Genomic DNA, 17,351 nt, shown 5'->3' with positions numbered 1-17,351 from the left:
ATATTATTAATAAACCAGTTTCTAACTAAAGAAAAAACACATATAACTACGAATAGGACAGTTTCAGGATTTTAGCTCAACCAGGACTGAGTAATATAGTTAAACTAATCTAATCTAGTGCTTCCTTTCTTGAGATAAAGCAAATCCTCTGGACCTATGCAAGAGTGTAAAAAGCATAATAAAGGTGACTGAACTGTAAAAATTTACAGTGCTTTATTTATCCATGTTGACAGTTCAGTAGTAAATGTTTACAACACTTCATAGACCACATGAGAAAGCACACTGACCCACGTGAAAGACATAACAGTCATCAAAGCTTGAGAAATGTTGGCAGGGGCTGGGGGCTCATTGCAATAAAAGCAAGAGAAAAGGGGGCTAAGGGCCAAGCCATATTGATAAATATTTACAAGCAAATCACTGAAGAATGAGAGGGGGTCTATTATAGTCAAAAGGCAACAGGTCATTTTTGAATAGTGGCATCTGAAACTGGAAACAAATTTGTTGCTGAAATACAAATTGGAGGAAATTGCTTTTGTGGGAAAACATTTCCTCTCCTCAGTGGGTTTCTCTTTTGTGTTCTGCCTGTTCTGATCGTGGAATTTCAGAGGCAACTGGGATCTCCTGATAGGGGACTGGCTTCTGTTCCAAGCTCCCCACGGTAGCCTAAGGAAAAAGGTGCCTTCTCCCCTAGGTCTGCTTTTCTCGTCAAATATGGTTACCTTACTACCTAAGTCTCACTCAAAGGCTATAAGATCTTCAGATGATTGTTTACAACACAGAGCATTTAAAAAAACTGAACCTAAAGCTCTCATTTCAATCCTCCCAATCTTCCCCTTCTCCCTTTGCAGTGAGTTCAAAATTCTGAAGGTTTAAAATCGTGGCCTTGAGCTCGAGGCTGTCAGGAATTTTTTCAGCATAGAAAGGAGTTTGTGTCTCTGAAAAGTATGAACAACAGGAAACAAAGACAGCTGTCGTTTTCTTGAAATAATAATACCGAGCACACGCAGGTATCCTGCACAAGGACGTTTTAAAAAAACGCCCATTGAGTTTACCTCCTTGGAAGTTATCATTCAAAGGTCATTGGAGCAGAGCTTGAAGAGTGACATCGAAGAGTGACATCACAGAGTGAGGAGGAATGAAAATGGGGGAGGGCTATTGCTGCCACCCTATGACCAGGGCGGTGACCATCTGCAGGGCTAGACCATGTTCCACCATTGCTGTCAGCCCCCGGGGGGCTTAGGCCCCTTTTTCGGAGGGACAGGGTAGCAGAGGTCACTGCCCTGGGCTGACAGTGCCATGTCATGTTGTTAGGAGATGGCAAGAGCCACTTGCCTACCCCCAATCCAGATACCAATCGTGTAAAACATGGAGGGTGCAACCCCTTGGAGACTGTCCATCAGCCATGGGTTGGAGAAGTGGGCCTGTGGGAAGGAGAGATCCATTTCCCCACCCAAGTCCGGGATCATATCTTCATTTTGCCCTTGTCTCCACAAATTATGTAATCAGCGTATACAGGACTAGTAAGTGAGAGACTAGACTTTGAATCCAAGTCTGCCTTACTCTGAAGCTCCTGCTTTTAACAACAACTATGTTTAAGGCATTATATTGGATTCCAGAAAGTATACAGGTAAGAACCAATTGTGGTTCCTTATGTCAGGGAGCTTAGAATGATGAACAAATTACAATCCCTTCTTTTCGCATAAAATACAGGTGGAGGAGGTAAAGAATAAGTAAAAAGCAATACAGTGTGACAAACGCAAGGACAGAAATAAGCACAGGGTACCTTGGAAGAATAGATGTGAGGCATCTAAACTTTTGGAGGTCAGGGAAGGCTTCCTGGAGGAGTTGACTTGTTAGCGCTAATCTAACTGATCAAATGGATAAAGCTAACAAAGTGTGTAAGGGGTAACAGAAACAAGGACTGGTGACAGAGTGTGTTTGGGGAGCACAAGTAGTTCAGTGTGTCTCCAGCTTGAAAAATGAGATCTGGGTTTGGGGGAAAGGGTATAAGAAAGGCTGGACAAGTGGCAGTCACCTCTTGTGGAGCAGAGGAAAGAGAATCACTGAGACATTTTAAGGGGAAAATGATATAATAAGATTTATATCTAGAGGAAATCATTCTGATGATCAGGATAGTGAACTGAATGCAACTTCTATTTATCTGCCAGTCTCCAAACCCATGAACCAGCCAACAAAGTGATAGAAGGAGAATAAATCAGTAATAACATTAGGAAACAAAAAACGGCATCATTGGTAGACCTGAGATTTTGAGGAATTCATAGAGAATAGAAAGTATAAAAGAAAATGTACTTTCCTAGAGAAGTTGGAGCAGCTTTGGGGAACTCCAAGTTCAAAGGACCCAGTGAGGCAACATCATGGCACTCACTTGGGAGTTACGGTCAAAGCAGCTGAAACTGGGTCCCCCCACGTTGTCTTTCTGCATTTGGGCAGCACGTGAACAGGCATGGTGTGTACCCAACACTGAACCTCTGGGGGTGAACACTGCGGCCAGGAAGATGGCAAGGCACTGCAGGAAGACGCTGGCCTCTCAGAAGGACAGGGCTCTCTTTCTCTTCCCGGCTTATGTCACTTAGCAAAAGGTCCTCCAGATTCATCCATATTGTCACAAATGGCAAGATTTCTTTCTTTTTTATGGCTGCATCATGTTCCTGTGTGTGTGTGTGTGTATTTATGGCTGAATAATATTCCACTCTGTACATATATATACATATCACATTTTCTTTATCTCTTCATCCATTAAGGACAGTTAGGTTGTTTCCATATCTAGGTTATTATGAATAATCCTGCAATGATCATAGGGGTGCAGATATTTCTTCAAGATTCTGACTTCAATTCTTTTGGATTTATACCCAAGAGTGGGATTGCTCGATCATATGGTAGTTCAATTTTTAATTTTTTTTTGAGACACCACCATACTGTTTTTCATAATGACTATAGTTAATAATATGGTATTCAATACTTGAAAGTTGTTGAGAGTACATCTTAAGCATTCTTATCACAAAAAAAGAGTAACAAAAAAAGTAATAAATTAAAAAAATTACCTATGTTAACTTCTGAGGTCATGGATGTGTTAATTATTTTGATCTTGCTAATCATTTTACAGTGCATATGTATCAAATCATAACACCATACACTTTAAATATATACAGTTTTGGGCTTCCCTGGTGGCGCAGTGGTTGAGAGTCCGCCTGCCGATGCAGGGGATGTGGGTTCGTGCCCCGGTCCGGGAAGATCCCACATGCCGCGGAGCGGCTGGGCCCGTGAGCCATGGCCGCTGAGCCTGCGCATCTGGAGCCTGTGCTCCGCAACGGAAGAGGCCACAGCAGTGAGAGGCCCGCGTACCACACACACAAAAAAAAACAAACAAACACACATAAATATACACAGTTTTATTTGTCAGTTATTCCTCAATAAAAGTTAGGACTCTTTGACACTCTATTTTTGTGGTTAACATTCTTTTTTTTCCATTCTTTATTTTTTTTCTTTCTTAAATTATTTTTCCTTTATTTTATTTTAATTTTTTAAACACTCTTTAACAGTGATGCACTTTTGCCATCATCCTGTCCTCACCAGAACCAGCTGCTGCTAACTCAAAAGGAGCCAAGCCAGGGCTCTCAAATACAAAGCACAAAACACAAGATGTTTGGAAAGGACCAACAAAGATCTTAGATTAAAACTAGACTAAATATTAAAACAGAAATTTAATAATTTCCCCAAAAGCGAAAATGATTAATTAGAAAATGTTTTGGAAGAAAAAAAATTCCATTTGTAATAGCGAAAACAAAAACAGAAGCCTGAATAATATATCCAAGAAATGTACAAGAAACCATATAAAACAAAATCATAGAAATGTAGGGAGGGACATTTCAAAAGACCTAAATAAGTATCCATATTCTTGGACAAGAAGATTCATTGTTGCAAAATAGTTGTTTCTCTCTAAAGTAGCCCATAAAATTAATATAATACCAATTAAAATCCCAAGAAGATATTTCATGTTACTTGATAAGCTCTCAATTTTATATGACATAAAAATTTATGAAAATAACCAAGAGAACTTTTTAACAGAAAAAAGATAAACTTGCCTTACTAGATATAAGAACATGTCATTAAGCTATAAATAATTAAAACATTGCGGCATTAAAACAAAACATAAAAACATATTAGTAAAAGAATGGAAAGACTAGAATCAGACTATGTATACGTGGAGTTGTAGTTTATCATGAAGTCGCATTTCACATCATTGGGAAAATGACGAACTATGCAATAAAAGGTATTAGACCATTGCCTACCAATGTGAAAGAAAAAAAAACCACAAAGGACTCTTCTACTTAACACCATAAACAACATGAATTCCCAATAGATTATCAAAAGACAATATAGGATAATTTTTAAATCTATGGTTGGGACAGTCTGAGCAAGAGAAAAAATCCAGAAGCTCTATACGTCAGATGAAAGAGTGATTGATCAATTGATAAATAGATGGAATTCATACAAATGAATTAAAGAATCTTTAAATGGACAAAAAAGTGTGTATTTGTCAAAACACAGAAATAGAGATACTGTCAAAAATATAACATGTTTAATATCTCTGGAATTACTAAGACAATAAATATCATATTTTACCATCATAATTAAAAACATTTAAAAGATAAAATCAGTTGCAGAAACAGGCACTTTTGGTGAAAGTGCTAATAGGTAAAGAATTTTTACAATGTAATTTTGTGCAGTTTCTATCAAAAATGAGAGAATTCATAATCTTTTCTCAGCATTCTACTTTTAGGGAGTCTATTCTATAGAAACAGGCCAGTCACACAAATGCAGCATTTTTAAATTTTAATTTGAATTACTTATTTATTTATTCATTTATTGGCTGTGCCACACAGCTTGTGGGATCTTAGTTCCCCAACCGGGGATTGAAGCCAGGCCTCTACAGTGAAAGAGTGGAGTCCTAACCACTGGACCACCAGGGAAGTCCCAATGCAGCATTTTTTTAAAATAGCAAAGAACTGTAATAAGCTTTAATGTTTATCAATAAGTAAATCACAATATATTCATTCTATGAAATATTTTACAGTAGTTAAACAGAATAAAGTAGACTTTATATATCTAAATGGAAAATTCTCCAAGACAGATTTTTAGGGGGAAAACAAAACTGTGGGATAATACATATGGTATAATCATGTTTTTGCAAACACTAACAAAGGAAAAGATGTATGGAAGTGTGTGTGTGTGTGTCTGCTAAGAGGCATAGGAGACTGGAGGGAAATGAAATTTAGGATGGTGAATGTGTAGGGAAGTGATATGGGAGGGTGGGCAGGAAAGAAGTGTTTGGATAATTTGATATCTGAATTTTCTACATTAAAAATACATTTATACATAATATATAATACCTAATTGTAAAGCTAAAATATTTTAATGAAGGATCATGGCTAAGGCATTCACATGGATTGGGGGCTGCAGTGGGATGATATGGGTAAGCAAAACCAGACGCAATGAGACCATTTAGAAGAGTAGCTCAAAGCTGAAGTGACAGAGAATGGCCCCCTTAGGCTCTGGGCAGGTTGGTTGGGGAAGGTCACTTCTCAAAGCAGACAAATTCTAAAGTCAGGAATAAGGCAATATTGAAAGGACTTGGTGTTAGTTATATCCAGGTGCACAGGGAGTCAAAGTTGATTCCAGCTTTCTTGCTCTATGGCCCTCACCACCTCATACATTCCCCATCCTAAGTTCCCTTCCCAGGGGCATTACTATTAAAGGCTTATTATGCACCTCTGCAGGCTTTCACTTTAATTTCTCTGCATTTTCACACAAACACAACAATTTTTCTTCCCTTCTTTCTTCCCTCTTTATTTTTTTCCTTTCTCCCTTCCTCTCTCTTTCTTTCTTTCTTCTTAATGAGGTTTCTACCTTATGTATTATTCTGCAAACTGAGTTTTCACTTAGTAAGATGTCTTGGAAAAATTCTTTTTCTTTCTTTCTTTCTTTCTTTCTTTTCTTTCTTTTCTTTCTCTTTCTTTTCTTTCATCTCTCTATCTCTCTATCTACCCATACATCCATGCTTTGAGTTCAGAGAAGCAGGCACAAAACAACGTCAACTATTAATAGTTGATGCCATGGTTACAGCTAGGGCTGTTGCCTTGAACCTTACTGTAAAGCCAGGGAGGGTGGAGCAGTTAAAACTCACAAATGTGATTTCGTGACCACACTACGAAGCCTAAGGGAAACAGTTATGGGAAAAATTTAATGTGGTTTATCATTTATTGTCAGGGGACTGTTTTGACTGTCAGAAAATGCAGAGCACTCAACAAATGTGTCCCTACACCACACAATCTCCTAAGCCATCTACAAAAGTACTTTCATTATTTCCTATTTACTCAATTAGAGCATTATTACGCGGCTCTTTTAGGGTTAGTCCAGCTTCCCTTGATGATGGTGGGAAGAACACACATTTCATTCTCTCCATGAGTGTTCATTTGCTTTAAGGTTGATCTGTCTATTTTAAGGAAATCAAAATGCTTCATTTATCTTACACAATTTGTGGAGTAAGATTTTTTTCATCTCATTGCATCATATGCTTTTTCATTTGTTTTTTTGCGGTACGCGGGCCTCTCACTGTTGTGGCCTCTCCCGTTGCGGAGCACAGGCTCCGGACGCGCAGGCCCAGCGGCCATGGCTCACGGGCCCAGCGGCTCCACGGCACGTGGGATCTTCCCAGACCAGGGGACGAACCCGCGTCCCCTGCATCGGCAGGCGGACTCTAAACCACTGCGCCACCAGGGAAGCCCCCTCTTCTTTTTCCTGTTTTCCATCCTGTCTCACTCTCTTCTATACTGCCCAATACTCCCTCCTACTTATAGTTTGGCAGACTGCCAAAAGTTTGAAAAGAACCCAGCTACATATCACAACTTCTTTATCCCTTCATCTGTCAATGGACACTTAGGTTGCTTCCATGTCTTGGCTGTTGTAAACAATGCTGTTATGAACATTGGGGTGCATGTATCTTTTCGAGTTAGTGTTTTCATCTTTTCTGGTTATATGCCCAGGAGTGAGCTTTCTGGATCATATCGTTAACTCTATTTTTTTGTTTTTTGTCTTTTTTTGTGTGTGTGTGTGGGGGGGTGGGTACGAGGGCCTCGCACTGTTGTGGCCTCTCCCGTTGCGAAGCACAGGCTCCGGACACACAGGCTCAGCAGCCATGGCTCACGGGCCCAGCCGTTCCGCGGCATGTGGGATCCTCCCGGACCGGGGCACGAACCTGTGTCCCCTGCATTGGCAGGCGGACTCTCAACCACTGCGCCACCAGGGAAGCCCTATTTTTTGTTTTTTAAGGAGCCTCCATACTGTTCTCCATAGTGGCTGCAAAATGGAATATTACTCAGCCATAACAGTGAAGAAATAATGCCATTTGCTGCAACATGGATGGACCTAGAGATTATCATACTAAGTGAAGTAAGACAGAGAAAGACAAATATCATATGATGCCACTTATATGTGGAATCTAAAAAGAAAGATACAAATGAAGTTATTTACAAAACATAAACAGATTCACAGCCATGGAAAAGAAATTTATGGTTATGAAAGTGGGGAGGGATAAATTAAGAGCTTGGGATTAACAGATAAACACTACTATATATAAAATAGGTAAACAACAAGCTCATGCTGTATAGCACAGGTAACTATATTCAATACGTTGTAATAACCTATAATGGAAAAGAATCTGAAAAAATATATATATATATGACTGAATCACTTTGCTGTACACCAAAAACTAATACACGTTATAAATCAACTACACTTCAATAAAAAAATAAAAAAGAACCCAGATACCTCCATAGAGTGTCTGGATTCTTGTAGCATTAACAAAAATTTTTAGTGTCTAAACATACATATCCATATAAATTTGAAAACTTTAAACATTTAGATCTCTATCACTGTCACAATGCAAGAATTTTTAAAAACGTGTTTTGCAGTATGTTCTGATAGCCAATGAAAAACATTTTGTAAGACTTAGGAAAAAATAGATTTCAAAGCAGAAGCCTGTTGTCCTGTTTTAGACAGTATAGTTGTCTAATTCCATGAATTTTAAACCCAAGAATTATGGGGTATCTTACCCGGACTTTTTCCTTTCTTTAACTTTATGATCATCCATACATGTAATGCTCTATAAATTAAGACGATGCATTCAGTAAAGGCTAACTTACGCTTACAGTTAAGAGGTCTGATTACAAGGGACTATTAAAAGAATAGTTACTTTTGAATATAAATTCCACTGAGTTGGATGGCTCTTAAAAAAAACTTTTTTAAGGCTCTTATAAAAACTCAGTTTGAAAGATGGAGGGCAATGTGTTCAGGACAAATCATCTCATATATTCAGCAAAGTCAAAATTAGAGTATTACATGATGGTAGCCGAACATTTTTATATGCAAAGATTCAAATTAAATGAGGTTATACAAAATAAATAGTTAAAGGGTAAAGAATCACGAGACACACATTCCAAGTCTCTTGTGTGCTGATTTAACTTTCAGATATTTTTCAGGAGCCTGTGTGTGTATAACATTCACTGCTGCTGACCTCAGTGGCACTGGTTGTGTACAGTTAATCACTCCTGAGACCAGTGAAGTCTGTCAGTTAAAAGCATTTTCTGCCCATCTTCTCAGTATGCATCCCTGTCCTGGGAGCTGTGTGTGTGTATATGAAGATATTGCAGAGGGTTAGAAGAGGAGATACCAAAAATCAATGCAAGGTATGTCAGGGCAGAATATATTTCAATATAGTCCTAGAGAGAAAACTCTCATGAGTGGAAGAAGAGAACAATTAAGTAATAAGATAAATGCCCTGACCATCGGCACAATAGAACTTCAAAGAAGAGAATGTTAGCCACCTTCTGGCTGGAGGTTTGAAAGTCTCCAACCTGAACTCCACCCCTAAAGTAGCCCTCCTCCAGTCTCTGTGCTTCTTCCAGAGATTTTTCTAAAATGTGCATCTTTTCATTTGTTCTCGTTACTTTAAAATTTTTCAGTGGCTTTCTACTCCCTTGAGGGTAATGTCCAACCTCTGTAGAATAAACAGAAAACTCTGATGCTTCAAGCTGCTGTACCTTCACATACAAGGTCCCTCTCTGAGGACCATCTTCTACATTCACTCTACCTGATAGACACCTACTTATGCATACAAGATACTTGTGTGTTCAAGGTCAGGTTCATGTCCCAAACGCAATACATTAGGTATTTTCTGGAACACACCACCTTGACCAAGTTGAATTGACAATTTTGGTCCCCTTTATGGCTTCTGAATCCAGTTACTCTAGAATCTGTGATATTTTATTCCTGAGTCTCCATGTTAGGCTGTAAACCTGTAGAAGGACTCGTGTCTTTGTCTCCATAGCTAGGTGCCACGCATCGAATAATCCCTTCATTTGCTGAATAAGGTAACAGACAAAGAATTACTGAAGGAGGTAGTACTTGATCTGGGTCTCCAGTTATTGGTAGGATTTGGGCAGGATTATGGGCAGGGGAAGAGGTATGAGCAAAGGTTTAAAGTATGTATATAATTATATAATGTTTGTGTGAGAGAGGGAGAGAAAAAGAAAGAGATGTTTGGAATAGGGGAGCTTAAATTTGATGTGTAGCATGAGACCACATTCTGAAACCCTGAGAAGCTACAACATGATGATACCACATGAAATAAATAACTTGGGAAAAAAGCCCTATGTATTATGAAGAGGCTGAAGAATAAAATCATGTTGATTTTGAGTTGAGAAGCCCCGTGATCTCTTCCTTTTCCTTGTATGTCACACCCTTTTATAAAATCTTCTTTCCAGTGCAATTGATATGTATTAGAATCCAATGAAGTGTTAATTAAATACTATATGATTGGAAAAATAACACTATTAAAACATATTTAATCTAATGCCTTTGATTACAGTTATAATAAATATATTTATATTTATCATGAGCAATTTGCATATCATCCTTTGATGATTAAATCCACTAATAATAGGTAAAGTTGGTTATCCTGGTACCAAAGAAGCCTAAAATCTAGTTGGGGTTGAAGGGGTTAGAGGGGGAGCTAATATTGAACATCCACTCTAATCTAGGCACCAAAAATTTATATAGTGTATCCAGTTTAGCCCTCATAACTATCCTGGATGGTAGGAATCACTAGCCTCATGTGTACATTTGAAGAAATTAAAGCTCAGAGAATTGAAATACCATCCCCAAGATTACCTAGCTATGAGTAGAGGAGCTTTTCTTCAGCCCTAGGCCCACAGCGCTTGAAAATGAGAAACAAAAGTCAGCCTTTTTTTTTTAGCATCCTAGCAAAATGGTTAGAAATAAATCTTATATCAAAGATATTTTAGTATCTTAGTAATCAGGAGAGCATTTCTCAAAGTAAATTCTAATTCTAATCAAGTCAGTTCTAATTCACACAAAAACATGTACTTTTTGTAAATAATGTGGAAATAAAGGCTTGGGGTGAGGGGAAGGAAGAGAGTTATCCTCTTAGAAATGTTGATTAAGCCAGTATTTTGTAGCCCTTAAAAAATTGTGGTATTTAACTACTTCGATTAATTTAGTTGCTTCACGTCATACACTCCCTCCATAAAGCTCTATCCTAGTACATTTAAGAGACTCAATCTGGAAGTCACGTAGTGGCTTTTAAAATTAAAGTGTAGAATTCTTCCCCAAGGTTTTAAGGAAGACTGGGCGTGTGACATTCTTTAGTGAGGTGTTCTTCCCCTCTGGCCTGATCCTTTCATCCCACCCCTGCGGTAACATGTAAAATGACTAAAGCTATCTGGGCTCTCAATACCATAAATCTTCATGTAAATAGCACAGAGCTTAGCAAAGACAAATAGGGTTCTTGGGTATTTTTTTAGCAATACTGCTTCTATCGCTAAACCATTTGCTTTTCACTCTTCTTGATCAAAGGCATCATTTAATTGAAATACAGGGTAGTCCAGTGCGCTTAGGGAATGTATCTTTAACTGGGAGAATTGTGGTCCTATAACCAGGTTCCCATGTCCTATTGGGCAAGAATTTTACAGTTTTTTGTAACTCAGTTACCGTATTCTTGATATGGCTTACTTCTTTGCTGTAGGAATCAAGGATTCTTAAGCAGCAATGACTCACTATTTGGAGAACATAATAAAACAACTTTGTACAACTCTATGATGAAATGTGAATGTTTTTGGTAGACTGTAAGCTGTACAGGTAGATTTACTCCCAAGATACTTCAAAGTCATCATTTATGACCTCTAATAATATTCCTTCTTAAAAGGAATCCTTGAATCCTTGAATAGTCACCATCGGTATTTCAAAAACTATGCTGTAAACAATTTGCGTTTAAAACTATAATGAAGCTTCATGGATGTTTATTATTGTGTGTAGTTATAAATGTCCACTGAAGTCTTCTGAGCAAGAAGTTCATGGCAGAATGGAGGGAAGAAGTTGGATTTTAGGAGCTTTCTTTTTCTTTTTCCCTAAATGTGTGTGAATATTTTTTTTAATATTTCATCATCCAGGCGGGACAGAATTTATAATGTTCCTGACATCCCTGAGTGAACTCAGCTAACACAGATACATTCCACAAGTAGCTAGGAAGTGGCAGCCCCATTGATAAGCTTCCCCAGTTCACAGAAATTGAGCCATAACATTCCCATTAACTTTGTTTGGAGCAATGATGAATGATAAAGGGTAGAGACAAATCCAAGTTAATATAGATAGGGAACTGTTATTTTCCTCATCCTCTGAAATTTGGCTATCAGTGGATAAACATTCCTTCTGTGGAAGCCTTTCTTCTTCCTGCACACTGGCATGCCAGCAATGTTGTAGGCACTCTATAGAAGGATAAATTAGGAGTTTGGAATTAACTTATATACACTACTATATATAAAATAATCAACAAGGACCTACTGTATAGCACAGGGAACTCTACTCAATATTCTGCAATAACCTATATGGGAAAAGAATCTGAAGAAGAATGGATATATGTATATGTACAACTGAATAACTTTGCTGTACACCTGAAACTCACCAACATTATAAATCAACTATACTCTAATACAAAATAAAAATTAAATTAAAAATTTAGAAAAGAGGGGCTTCCCTGGTGGCGCAGTGGTTGAGAGTCCGCCTGCCGATGCAGGCGACGCGGGTTCGTGCCCCGGTCCGGGAAGATCCCACATGCCGCGGAGCGGCTGGGCCCGTGAGCCATGGCCGCTGAGCCTGCGCGTCCGGAGCCTGTGCTCCGCAGCGGGAGGGGCCACAACAGTGAGAGGCCTGCGTACCGCAAAAAAAAAAAAAAAAAAAAAAAAAAAAAAATTTAGAAAAGAATAAGAAATAAAAAAAATAAATAAAATAAAAGTATATTGGGAGTTAAAAAAAAAAAGGATATAGAATCTATCCTTGTCCAACTTAGTGCTCCTATCCTTTCTAAGAAGTCTTCTCTCTACACCATGATCACCTCAATTTCCCCAATGCCCACCTCCAATTTCATAATACTTTTGCTCATACAGCTTCTAAACTTCCCTAGAATAAAAATACAAAGAAGATGGTAAGAATTTTTAACAGTTCCCACACGGTGATATCTGAAAATTGCCCCCAGGGGAGCAGACCAGCCGTCTGACTCACCAGGAGGGTCTCAGAGGAATTACCTACCATGGACCCCAGCCTGACTTTCAGCCTCGAGGACTCTGAAATCAGATTTTGTTAATGCAGTGGCAGCAGGCAGACCTGGGTTAACCAAGGTAGAACACCATTCACATGTATTCAGTGTGTTAATTTGCAGTGAGAAATACAACTGTCATAGAACTGGAATACTCATGTCGGCATCATCAGGGAAATTACTCGCTGAAGTCGGACCTAAATGGGGAGACAAATCACAAGCAGAATTCGCTTAGACTCAGAACCTGAGGAGTTCAAAGAACTGAGGGTAAAAATATATCAAACTGTCAAGAAGGGGGGTTTGAGCTTAACAAGGGCTTCAGCATTTAATGATATACTTATTTGTAAGATTCTAGTTTTGATGAGGCATAAAACTTGAATTATATTTAATTGGGCAATTACTTTCTGGTTGGTATAACACATAGAACGTTGCCAAAACCCAATTTCAACTAAAGGCTAATTCCTGTGCAAATAGAAAGGTTTTCAAATTGTCCATGGTCAGACAGGGAAAAAATTCCAAACATAAATCAGTTCTATGAGGCTCTGACAGACCAGAAGTTAACCCCAAAAGGTGGAACATGCCAGGTGACTAAGAGTTGCCCTCATAACAGCAGAGCACTGAGAGTAATCCCCCACCTTGTAGCTTCATGACTCTTCATAAAGGAGAGACACTATCATCCAATCTCCGTTCCCCTGTCAGCCAGAGAGAGAAAGTCCTAGAAATGCCACGTGTCAGTGCAAATAAATATACTAACAAATAATAATCATGGTTTTCATGCCCTATGGCTTCTTTCCCCACCTAACCCTACCATTATGGGATTTGATAGATATTCTCTAATAGGCATTTTCATCTTTCCAAATAATATAGGGAAAGAGCAGAAAAGGCTTAGCCTAAAGGGCACTTTCCCTAGGAGGTTAATGAGCTAAAAAATGGACTTAGGAATATACCTCCTAGAGATAAACTTTAGCGTTGCTCTTGCAGTTTACATCATGTGTAATTACTTCATGTTAAAAAAAAAAAACAGTTTGCTCCCTGAAGATGTTGTATAGAACAGGTCATTGCATGCAGCCCAATCACGGTTACTTCTTTCTAAGGTAAGATCAGGCACACGAAGTGTCAGAACTTAGAAATGGGTTTTATGCCCATTTTCTCCACATGCTTGTTCATATATATGGTATATTCTCCTTAGCCACTGCCAAAAGACTTTTCTAAAATGTTTTGTAATGCATGGTTGCTTGGAGACGTTTTAATTTCAAAATAAATAGTTGTACCTCGTCCAAAATGTATACACACTGCACTAAACATAGATTCTTGGCATCCTACAGACCTCTAAGGTTGACATTGCAAGGCCTGTTTCAAATGCATTTTTGGCAAAACCAAATCCTTGATTATTTTTGAAAGAGTGACACAGAAACGTGCATGCTATTATCCCTAAAAAATATCCTAAGCGTATCAAGAAGACCTTTCTCCCGACAGTATTCTAGGACTGCTAATTTGGATGTAAGGAGTTATGCAAGAACTCTGTACCGCAGACAGCAATGAATCACCCTTCAAGCAATTGGGTCTCACTCCCTCTGTTGCTCACAGGACTCAGCAAACTGTGATTAAGGAGGAAAACTTCATGTTCTTTCTAGTAATCCGTGCTGCCACCGATAATAACCTGGGATTATTGTGCCAATGTGTCACTGCACGAAAGCATGCCCGGGGAGCCCTGCTTAGAACTGACGTGTCTACTGTTTTAACAACCAGAAACAGATTTTAGAGTAAACACAGAATGTCTCGAGAGAAGTCCACCTAGGTCAGTCTGGGGGTGGGACAGTACCAGGGAACGCTTATCAAGGTTTGGACACAAGAAAATGCCAATTTGAGTATTTCTACCACTTTCTATTTTGGTAGAGTTATTGAGGGACACTGTGGGGCATAAAAATGGCACAGTTATACAGAGCAAAATGAGCTAGGTGGATACATGGTTCAATCTTTAAGTCACCCCTTCCAGTCCTATCTATCTCACATGCTCTGCTAGGTGAAAAGCAGATAAACCGTTTCCAACTTATCTAAATTGAGATAATTTTTCTTGACACCAGATGCAATTTACAATTGTGATGCTTCTCAGGCATCTCATCTGGGTTGTTCTGTCACTTTTGCCCATCCCTATTTGGAAATCCTTTTCAGGGATTGAGAATAAAGATCTCATTAACCTCAAACATGATTTCTCTATTTGCTATGGACTTTTTTCTTCTTTCACTTACAATGAAATATAAATTTCAAGGACAGCAAAAATCTGAGTACTCTCTGTTCATCTCTGAGCCCTGTGGTCTCATTTTTGTCAGACTTAAAAATAGCCTAAATAATTCAATAACAGAAATCTCTGGCTGATTCAGAAACCAAGTAAGCATATCTCCAGAACAGACAAGACCCATCAATTTGTGAGCAAGGCTGCCTGCTTAACTGGGATTTCTGTCTACAAGGCTCAGCCCTGGTTAACTAACAGTGGAGACCTATAATTTTTTTGAAGCTCAATTTTTCTTTTCTCATCCAATGTTCTGAAAGTTTCCGGGTTTTCTTTTGGACAAAAGGGAAATAGCTTCAGATTTCCTGTTTGTATCAGTGTGTTTCTAATTAACTGATTTTAATTTGATTCTCCCTTTTTTAATCTCTGTAACTTAAGTATATGCCATTTCTATATTTTAGATAATAGCCTTCCTTCTGTTTGCCTCCTTACATCATAAATGTCAGAAAGAAAAAAGTCATCGGTAACACCAAGTCAATGGCCAAACAGAGTTCATGTAACATGTTTCTTTTAGGTTCACAAAACGCAATCTTATCTCACATCTATCTTCCAGTTTAGTTGAATTTTCAGCAGTTCTATAAGAGCAGCTGTGTTGTTGTCTTGTCATCTCTATATGCAATAATTATAATCAAGTTAGGTGATGGGGGACTACTTGAAGTGAGGTGGTGATAACATCAGCCTCCTGAATTGGGTTGACCACTTAGGATAGCTGCACATCTATTTGTTCTCTATGTGACCTTGTGTAAGTCACTGAACTTCTCAGAGCCTCAGCTTCCTCCTCTGTTAAATGGAGAAAATCATGTATTCTGTATCTATTGGTATTAAAGAGCATTTACAGGAATCACCATCTTCACATAGTGGCACTATGGGTTACTGCAAAACGAGAAGAGCATCTTTTGGGTAATGCTTGATTAAACTCAAATAAAAGATTAAAGTCAAATTAAAGTTGAGCAGATTTCTTTATTGTAGAGCTTCTTGATCTGTTGGTACAATAACATGACTCTCCAGTGGAGGTATGGATTACACAGCATTAGCCAAACTTACTTGGAGACCCACAGGATACATATTCAGAAGAGTTTATCCACCTCCTAATGTGATAAACTGTGATAAGTAAGCATAATAATGTACCTCAAATGTTTAGCTCAGTATCTCCTGCATAATAAGGGCTAACAATTACTGACCCCGCCAGGGGCTGCCTGTGTCACTATGTTGAATTGTCATCACAACAATCCTTAGAGGTAGGAGGTATCCCGTTCTTCTCTAGAACCTAGAGATATTGACCAGCTGCCCAGGGTTGTATGCCAAGAAGGTGGCAATGTGGGATTTTTTGATGCCACAGGGTCTGTCTGACCACACTTTAAGATGCTGCTTTCCTGGACTTCCCTGACGGTCCAGTGGTTAAGACTCTCGTGCTTCCACTGCAGGGGACTCCGGTTCCATCCCTGGTTGGGGAACTAAGATTCCACTTGCCCAAAGGTGCTGCTTTCCTGGCCCCTTCTTCTCCTTAGCGAGCCCTGGGACCAATGCTGTGCTGTAATGTGAGCTATTGGCAGGGTGGGCATCAACTTCAAGCTGCCCCTGAAGAGAGCGCTGTCTTTTTATAGAGCTTATCCAGACAGGCTCTTAGACGGCTCCAGGCCCCACATTCATTCAGCCATTTGTTTTCCTTCAACAAATATATATTAAGTGCTTACTGTATACCAAGTGCTCTAGGTAACATGGATACAGCAGTGAATAAAGCAGACAAAACATCCCTGCGCTCATGAGGCTTATACTGTACTGTGAGAGACAGACCAAAACGAGTAATTAAGTAAAACAAACACACAAAAATCATGGTAACAAGTGCTGTGTAGATAAAGGAAGCAGGGAAAAGGTACAGAGAAGGCCTTTTTGTCGGGGGGAGGGATGGTGGTGTTTGCAATTCTAAGTAGGGTTGTGGGGCAGGGGGGAAGACCAGGTGAGATGGTATCAACTGAGCAAAGACCGGGAGGGAGGGAGGGGCCATGACGTCACTGGGGGCGGAGCTCCAGACTAAGGGGCTGGGCAGTGGAAAGATACCAAGGCAGGGGCAAGCATGGTGTGTTAGGGTGCTGCAACAGTTTCTCTTTCCCTAATTTGATTTCAAGGTGATGCAAAGGCATGTAGTCAGGCAAATACTGTTTAGCCTAGCTCATAGACCTACCTTCCTATGCTGCTTGGAAGTGAAAGAACCACGCCATTGAATTTATTCTTTACCCAGAGCAGAGATCTTTCTTGGAAATACATATTTTAAAACTAATGAAAAAAATTCTAAATGCAAGACAATTGTGTCTTGCATTTAGTTTTTATGTGATTACATTTGAGGGTTTCTGGTATGCCCGAATTACTTCAGAA

This window comes from Pseudorca crassidens, chromosome 10, assembly GCF_039906515.1.
Source record: "Pseudorca crassidens isolate mPseCra1 chromosome 10, mPseCra1.hap1, whole genome shotgun sequence".
NCBI lineage: Eukaryota > Metazoa > Chordata > Mammalia > Artiodactyla > Delphinidae > Pseudorca > Pseudorca crassidens.
The sequence above is the reverse complement of the archived record's forward strand: the minus strand, read 5'-3'. Positions refer to the sequence as shown.